This window comes from Hylobates moloch, unplaced genomic scaffold (genome assembly GCF_009828535.3).
Source record: "Hylobates moloch isolate HMO894 unplaced genomic scaffold, HMol_V3 SCAFFOLD_6, whole genome shotgun sequence".
NCBI lineage: Eukaryota > Metazoa > Chordata > Mammalia > Primates > Hylobatidae > Hylobates > Hylobates moloch.
Genome location: NW_026652281.1, coordinates 56,703,649 through 56,713,054, shown reverse-complemented (window position 1 = coordinate 56,713,054; position 9,406 = coordinate 56,703,649). Strand labels below are relative to the sequence as shown.

General features: G+C 37.6%; 1 pseudogene; it reads left to right on the top strand.

Moving 5' to 3' along the window:
• Positions 1–654: 654 nt before the first annotated feature.
• Positions 655–8,966, top strand: LOC116470548 (ras-related protein Rab-5C-like; annotated as a pseudogene).
• Positions 8,967–9,406: the final 440 nt, after the last annotated feature.

Below are 9,406 nucleotides of genomic sequence, written 5' to 3'. Positions count from 1 at the left end.
CATTTTTTGATAGTGCATTATAGTAAATATTGTAGAATTCTTTTTTGCTAGGAATACAAATAATTTTAAACAGAAGCCGTCAACTAAAATATTTCTTTGCTTGACTTATTTGATCTAAAAGTCCTCCCAAGGATAAAATTTTGTTTTAATTAAAAAAAAATTACTTTCGTAGAGATGGGGGTCTCACCATGTTGCCCAGGCTAGTCTCGTGGCTCCAAGCAATCCTCTTGCATCGGCCTCCCAAAGTGCTGGGATTATAGGTGTGAGCCACTGTGCCTAACCTAAAATATAAAATTAAACTCCAAGTGATATCCATTTACTAGTATTATTGAACATAAATTTATTATTAAACATGAATTTATTATTTAACATCAATGTATTATTATTATTGAATATTAATTGCTTTGCCAGGTTGAATTATGCAGTTTTAATAAGAGTTTTTTTTTAAGGAAGATTATTTTGTGTGGGCTCTATCTCAACATCTTAAACTATGAGTTGAGTTGGTAACACCTTTTTCCATGGAAACTCATAGAGTTTTAGTTTAAAAAACACTTAAAATACATATTTTTCGGTCTTAGACATGAATTTTTGAATAAAAATATCTGAACAAGCATTCACAGGTGAATTTGTGGCATTAATGTTTGTGCGGGCAGCATGCTTGGAATTTCTGAAGGTGCAGAGATTGTATTTCAGAGAAAGGAAGTGGTAGGAGTTAAGGCAATAGAGTATGGTGGGGAGTAGGATGACAGCTAGTTTGGCTGATGCCTAGGAAAATAGGAGAAGGTAAGACGGAAAGGCATTTGGGGGTGCATTTGGAAATAGCTTGCAACATCTTTGTTCAGCAGACAAGCAGGTATCACAGAATCTTTTTGATAAGGAGCATATCTAAACAAGGCAGAGCTCAAACTCAAAATGGAAACTACAGCCAGATGCATTGTTTGGAAGAATAATGGGCCTAATATGGGGTCAAAACCAAATTAGAGATAAAGCATGGGAAAAGAGAGCAACAGAGAGTTGCAAAAAAGTGCTGAAGAAAAAAATAGACGCAACTTGGTGTTTAATTAGATATGGTGGGGGTGGGAGAGGAATAAAGCAAGATGACTCATGTTTGGAGCCGGAGAGAACAAGTGTACCCTTAATGAACAGGAAGTCAGCAGAAACTGGTTCTTGAAGAAGTTTAATTTTAGAAATGTTAAGTTTGAGGTGCTGCCAGGACATCCAAATTTAACCCCTTTCTTGGGCCTTTTATTGTAGGGGATAAGAGGCAAGTCCATTCTTTCAGAAAAGGTCCTGCTGTTTACCAATCGCCTATCTTAATTTTCCCAGTGAGCTTCAGACCATGTGCCCCAGGGGTTCTCTGTTTTTTTGTTTGTTTGTTTGTTTTCGGACGGGCAGTATGAGGTCTTTTCTGTATATTTTTGAGTTTAAGATATTGGTGAATCTACAAGATAAGACAACATTTTTCCTTTGTTAGTACGGATTATTTTTCACATTAAAGTGTCAGTGGTTATTGTAGTTCCCTTCACTAGAGCTTACCAAAGATGTCTTCATACCAGCAGTAAAGCTGTGGAGGAAGGATAGAGTGAGTCACAGAAAGAATATCCTATCCACCCAGTTCAGTTTTACAATCGTGTAAGTAGAACTGGAACTCCGCACAGAGGTCAGGATTAGAGAGAGAGATGGATTGATTGATTTATCTGTGTGGAAGTGAGTTGGAAGGCAGCAGTAATTCTTCTGAGCGCATGCTTGAGCATATTCTGCTTTACAACTCACATTTTGTTGGTGGCTGGCTGTGTCTTCTAAAACAGATCACACTGTTCTGGGGCACAGTGAGTCATTCCACGTTGTTTTCTTCCCCGGTTCCACTCTGCACTTGTCCCTAATCAACTTCCTCTTATCTCTAACCATTTTGCCAGTGTTTCTGTCTAAGCACTTCTCCTGTCTCCACTGAGGTCAGAAAAAAGGGAAATAGACTGAAATCAACATCCCATCCACAAGGGTTTATGAAGTATCCTGCATGTGTGGACCATCATTCTAGGTTTTTCAATCGTATTATATAAGTGACTGAGGTTAGATAAAAGAAAAGCTTACTTTTATATGACAATTACTAAAAGTTAGAATGAGTTATTGAGAGAGGCCACCGATTCTAAGTATAGAAGAAATGACTAGGTTGGGTGCTACCTGCTAGTTGATAATGGAACATAAGATCTTATATGTTCTTGGGATAATGTGAAATTTTTAAAATTCTATTTCTTGTGACATATGGGCTGAAGACTGTTTCCCACTACTTTCTGTGCCTGTGTAAGCAGACACTTATCATTCAGCTTGTGTCTCTCTTTATATATGATTATTTTGTATCTGCCACCTCCTCCGTATTGGTTTATACGTGGACTGATGAAAGTGGAAATTCCATTCTTTCACTTAAATCTTATTTGCAATAATGTTTTCACATGATTATTATGTATCATAATCAATTCAGAATCATGTTTTTAAAGTGAAAATCATAAATAATTGTCTTTCTATATGCAGCAGGTCATTATGCAAATGACAAAAATATTTCTTTTACATTAAATAGAGGGAATGAGGAAATAATGTCCTAATTCAGCAGGAACTATTTTTGTTTTGCGTAACTAAGATATTTCCAATTTAGGGAATGCTGGTAGGTCAAGGGTCAAGGAAGAGGTCAGCAAAAGACTAATGTAATGCATTTTCTCTTTTTCTGCAGATTTCTGTGAATAGACCAGAAGCCGACCTTTACAGTATGTTTCGATGCAGGTGAGGCTGATTTGAGGCAAATGTGCTTTACAGATCTACAATCTTGTACCTCACTCTGGCTGAAGCACCAGTCCCCAAGTGCAGACTTCTTGCCTGTTTCCCATGTAACACTATCCAATTCTGAAGGCTCCTACCCTGACCTCGGCCCTTGCTATTTTCTTCAGTGGTTCTGATGATGGAAGAATCAGAAGTGCCTGGTGTATACTGGAAATAGGGTGGGCGGGGGGTGGCGTGTATATTTTCGGGGAGTATTTTTCCTTTTTATCATCTCTGTTCTAACTACTTTCTCTGGGCACAGCTTTGCTCTAATTATAGCAAAGGCTAAACAAGGTGAACTTCAGTCTAGGAATTTTTAGTTCTATAATTTTATGAGAGAGAAGACTTTTTCAAATAATTTCCTTGCTTATTGGTTACTTTTTAACCTGCTTTGTGGGATCCATGCAGTTAATTGATTAATCATCTAATTATTACTTGCATGGTTATGGATGTTACTTACAATCTCAAGGCTTATTTTCCTGCAAGTGGGCATAAAAACACAAATTATAGGTTTGTTCTGAGGATTAAATGAGATCGTGGTCAGTGCCTAGAACATATATTTAATGAAAAAATCAATTCAGTTCTATTGACAGCAACACTGAGATATGCTAAATTCAATGGTAATTCTGAGTTTCAGAGTTCTGAGAATGGCTTGAATAAGTCTATACTAACTTACAGTAGCAGCAATTGTTGAATGCTTACTATGTAGAAGGTGTAGTAAAGTGTATGTTAAATGTGTTGTATTAACTTGTTTAATTCTCACTACAGCATCAGGAGGTAGGTTCCACCATCTATATTGTTTAGCTTGGATAGAAATAACTTGCTTAGGGATAGCCTGTTAGGTCTGTCTGATCCTGAGGTCTGTACTCCAAACTATATTATACTACCTTCCTGTGACCATTTTCTAAATACAAGTATCTTATTTTGAAAGTAAGATACATAAAATTGAGCAGCTGTTCTGTGATTACTGTGAGGTAGACTGTGAGTTGGGAAATGTTACATTTGGAGTGGAAAAGATTATAATTATGGATTCAGAATTCCATGATCAGGGATGTCTGGGGACAACTTCTTTTCTAGAACATGGGTTGGGAACATGGACTCTGGACTCATATTTTCTGTGTTTGCATCTCAGCTCTGCCACTTTGTAGCTCTGTGACCTAGGACTAATTCAACTTCCTGAGTCTCAATTTTCTTGTCTATGAAATGATGAAAATGCTGCCCATCTCATAGAGTTATGAGGATTAAATGAGTGAATACATGTAGATTCCTTAGAATAGTGGCTGACACTTGGTAAGTGTCATTAGATATCATTAGCATTTCTATATCTTTCACTTTATATATCTCTTCTGGCTGTCTTCATGTGTGCATAGTTGCACTCTTGCTAAGAAATGCATAGATTTACTTAAGGATGTTGTGAAGCTTGTCCACAGAATTATAATGTGGTTTTGGAGTCTTTAGTATATTATAATAGAGGGAAAAGTTATTACTGTCAATTTTTCCCACCTTCAAAAACAATTATTGCTTAAGAATTACTGGGATTAATTATCTTTTAAATGTTTAATTCTGAATTCATATTTATAAAATTGATATCTGTTCAAAATCAATATTAGTAGAAGCCAAATATATTGAGTGACTTAGTTGTCCTTATCTTTAGTCATAATTTCAGATTGGAAGTGAAAGTGAATTTAAAAGATATGGTTGTGTAGAACCATCTCTTCTATTCTTTTTATACATGCATGTGAGTGAGGTAAGTGGTTAGACGTATTCTTAGTCTTTTTGCCCAGCTCAAGGAAGAGTTAATAAAATAACGTTATGTAAAGTGCATTGAACTCCTCAAGAGAGAAGTGTTATATTAATACCTGCCTCACAGTGATGTTCTCAGACTTAATGTTTGTAAATTGCCTTGGTACTCCCAGTAACATCCTGATGAAGCATCATTTTGTTTTATTGCAAGGAGCTCTAAGTTACACAGAATACAAGTTAAGGGGGAAATAATATCCCAGTCTTTATTTTACAATCAGAAGTACATAAAATAGAGAGAAAACATTTTGTTCCAGTTGTGAACGGTAAAATTGATCATTTGTTTTTTTTCTCTCTGTTACTTTTGGGATGGGGTAGAGTTTATAATGTAGTTTAATTGAGCACTCAAGGTTAAAGTATTTAATGGCAGAATTGGTGATCATGATACAAAGAGATCTTTAAGGAAACTGGTATTCAAATTTTTAAAGTTAAATTCCAATTTTAAGAGTCAGTTTTTTATATGATTACTATTAAGTTTGGCATTTTTGAGACATGTCTTAAATCGATATCTGTAATACTTACAAACATCAGTAGGGAGAATCATATTGTAAACACATATTCTTGCTGTAGGGTACATTTTAAATGTCTAAACACTAATCAATATAGCAAAATTAAGTATTGACTAAAATAGCTTTATAATAAGTAATTATTGGTTTGCTCTTTTAGAAATTAGACATTTTCACTTTGGGAATAAAGAGTAAATTTACTGTCATGAAATTAAAGTGTTTTTGACCTTTTTGTACAACTTTCCTATGTCTATGAAATGATTAGGTTTAAATATGATTGCACAGCTGTATTATGTTGCAAGCATCAATTTTTAATTATTATAAGGTCAATGTTAGAACAAATGTGATTAGAACAGTACCTCTGTGCAGTTATTTACTTTCTACTCAGAAACCACTCTGTGTTTACTAAAACTAACCCAAACCTCTCTCGGTTGATATGGCTAATTAGATTCTTGCCAAATATTTTATTTTCCTCAGTGTTCATTCTATGTATGTTATTTTGTTGATTTGTTCAGTTTTTTAAAATACAAATTTCTTGATTTATTTCTTCCCTTCATAGGGGGAAATTTATTTTTCTATGTGTCTGTGTGTACACATCTCTCTGTGTGTATAACCACAGATAACAATAGCTTCACAATCCTCCTGCCTTGTATAGCACAAATATTTCTTCCCCACAATATTGTTGAGAACTGATTTGTATGAAGCACATCTAAAGAGAAAAGGAGTTTCCTTGCCAAGCCTAGGTTTTTATGATTCTATATTCACAGAGATTTGCTGCTCTTCCTGATTTTTTCCTGCCACTCTATGTGACTTTGGATTTGGCTCTTCAAATTAAAAGTTTCCTGCTACATAAAAAATGACAAAATAATACATGATCTACACATTATTCATTAAAATTCCCAAGATTTTCAGCATTAATAGTAATTCAGGTTTTAATCACAAAAGTGGTTTTCTAATTCTTAATTAGTTGTTCAGATATCATTTACTGTTGATATATTGTCTACATTTTAAAAACAGCAATAATACTGGGCAAAAAAAAATTTGTTGCCTTTAGTAAATGAAGCAGCCTAAGATTTCCTGCACAGAACACACAGGCAGAATAGTCCATCTTCGTGGCCTGGGGAATGAATGGTCGAATGTTGGCTGGGCTCCACTGGGAGTCTTAAGATGCAGCAGTAAAGGGAGGAAATCACTTGGCTATGGCAAATGGAAGAAGGGCTAGTGGAGTGGTGATTCATTAGTAGGAATAAGCAGAATGTGCTACTAAGAAGGTAAATCTTACTTTTGATTCATTAATAATTCTTCAGTCGATTTCATAGGGGTATAAAGGAACACTTAAAAGAACTTACTCCTATGTTAGATGATGCAGCTTTCACCCCATACTCCCTTCTCATCTGTTACATTATTTTTGAGTCATGTATTCTGAAAATAGTTGCTTTTGAAAAATAAATATGTAGGGTCCTCTTGTCGAATACTGTCAAGTTCTATGTAGGGTGTAATGACAGAATTCTCCACATTGTAACAATGAGTGAGAAGATATTTTGGAATTGGATGGTTCTTCCCCAAATCTCTTAAATTATATTACCCAAGAGGAAGCTATTTCTGAGTGGTGTTGTGGAAGCCTAGTTATGGTAGTCAATGCTGAGAGCCTCTTGGAAACATCTTGACATAAATGTCTCCAGAACCTCTGACTGTAAAGGTTCATGTAAAACATAAGCCTGTGACAGGCTTGCATTTCAAAGTTTCTAGTTTCAGGAACTGCTTTTAGCTACTGTGCTCTTAGTTACTAAGCTATTTAGACCCAGCATATTTATCATACTTATAGTTATTATATTTAGTTGCTCAACAAATCTAAAAAAGGATAGCTACAAAACTGTTTTTATGTTTCTGCCAATAGCTTAAATATCATTATTCACATTTTCTAAATCATATTGAATGGAGAGATTCTATGATTAAAAAATAACAAATCTAATTGCCAAGTTCCTCTTATTCTCCATCCCCTCTACTGCCTCCACCATCACTACTTATTGACCAAAATATTTATGAATAATGCACTGTAAACATTTCTACAGAAATTCTTCTTCTTATAAACAAGGCACCATAGAAAGATCAGAATGAACAATTTTATAGAACGTAAAAGCCAAAGAAATGTTAATCAAGGTTAAAATTATGCCTTATTCCTGTCGGCCACAGAAGTTAGGTAAAAGCTTTGTTTTCTGATGAGGCAATTTCATGGAGCCTTTCTCAGTTACCTTCACTGAGCCCAACCCTTTTTCCGAGATGTCATTAAAACATCTTCACAAGAGGAGACAGCCAGCTATGGCACTTCATTTTTCAGTCTCTAACTGCCTCTGGATTTGCTTTATGTCTCAAGTCTGTACTAGCATCCAGGTTTTGGATAATATGACGATTTGCATGGATTACATATTTAGAGCAGATTATACCATGTTTGGTTTGGTGGTCAGATGAGTCTAGTGTAGGGAATATAAATATGGCTCACTATGTGAACGTGCAAGAGTAGCATACTGTTATATTTCTAAATCGAATAAAATTGATATATTCATTATCCAACTTAGTTTGGCTAGACATTCAGTAGTGGCTGTAATTGGTTTGTTGCTCCCCTCTTTTTGGTATGATACAGGAAGCTTGTGTGGCCTACACACTAGGAAAAAGGCAGGGAAGGACTTTTGGTCCTCAGTTTACTTTTTTTGCATTGTGATGCTCATGGTTATAAGCCTTGATGGTCCAATTTTAGGTGCTCCACTTACTCCAAGCCAAGCTAGGACAGGATAGGAAACTTTGCCAAAGCTTAAAGGCTTCTAGGAAATGAAATTTTTGAATAGCCTGGAATCACCTTCCCTACCTGGTCATGTCACCTCTTCTAGGGTGTGGTGAAGAATTTTCATGAAGCCGCCTGAGGAGCCAATTATTCTATGAAAATATGATCAGCCACATCAGAAAAATGAAAATTAACATGATAGGAGGCTGAAGTCTGGGACACTGCCTTTGGGGAGAGAGGCAGAGCTAGTCCAAGCCCTGGCCCCAAGTAAAGCCACTGCCCCAGAGCCACCTTGGAGGTCCCCTTCCCAACTAAATGCCTCTTTGCACAGCACTGGTCCCTGCTCCCACCTCTCTGGACTACTGCAGCTGGATGGGCAGTGGCGAGTTGAGGAGGCGCAGCATGACCCAATAAGATCTGTCTATTTAAGCGTGTTCTGCTGGGTCTGCAGTGGGCAAATCTAGCCTGTCCTCTGCCTTGTGAAGGGACAATTTCATGCATACTAGGAGAGCACAATAGGAGCAGCCTTCCTCACACAGAATGTCTGCTTGGACAACACAACAGTTAGGTTTGAGATCTGGGACATGGTTGGACAGGAGTGGTATCACAGCCTGGCCCCCATGTACTCTTGGCGGGGCCCAGGCTGCCATCATGGTCTATGACATCACCAATACAGATATATTTGCTGGAGCCAAGAACTGGGTGAAGGAGCTACCGAGCAGGCCAGTGCCAACAGGGTCCTTGCACTCACGAGTAACAAGGCAGACCTGGCCAGCAAGAGACCCCTGGAATTCCAGGAAGCACAAGCCTATGCAGACGATGACAGTTGGCTGTTTATGGAGACATCAGCAAAGGCTGCAATGAATGTGAATGAAATTTTCATGGCAATTGCTGAGAAACTTCCCAAGAACAAGCCCCAGAATGCAGCTGGTGCTCCAGACAGAAACCAAGGTGTGGACCTCCAGGAGAACCACCCAGCCAGACCCAACCAGCGTTGCAGCAATGGAGCCCCCCCTTGCCTGCCCACTGCCCCCACATCTTCCACCTTAATGACCTGGAATCCACTCTAACCAATTGTACTTAATGACTCGGGCCACCTCTTTGGTAGGGGGGTTTCTAGCTAAGAGCAGTTCCTGAATCATGGTAGGAGTCCACCATGATTTCTCCATATAATTTTGGTCATAGGCCATAGTGAGTTATTTCACCTGTACCTTTCTGTACAAACACTAATTTGATTTTAAGTCTTAAGTCACTTTTTAAATATATATGATCTTCTGCTCTTCCCACTTCCTCCTCTTCCTACTGCTTTCCCACTTTTCTTTTGCTGGTAGTAGCCACATGCTCCTGTCTCCCAAACCTTGTATATGGGGACAGTGGGGTCCAAGCAGCTACCTTCTTTCCCTCTTGTGGAATAGTGGACCCAGCAAGAGCATCCACATTCTTACCTTGTTGAAGTGGTCTTGGGTTTGGGCGGTGGGGCAGGCCTTGGGGCTAGGGAAGGAAGAGGCAG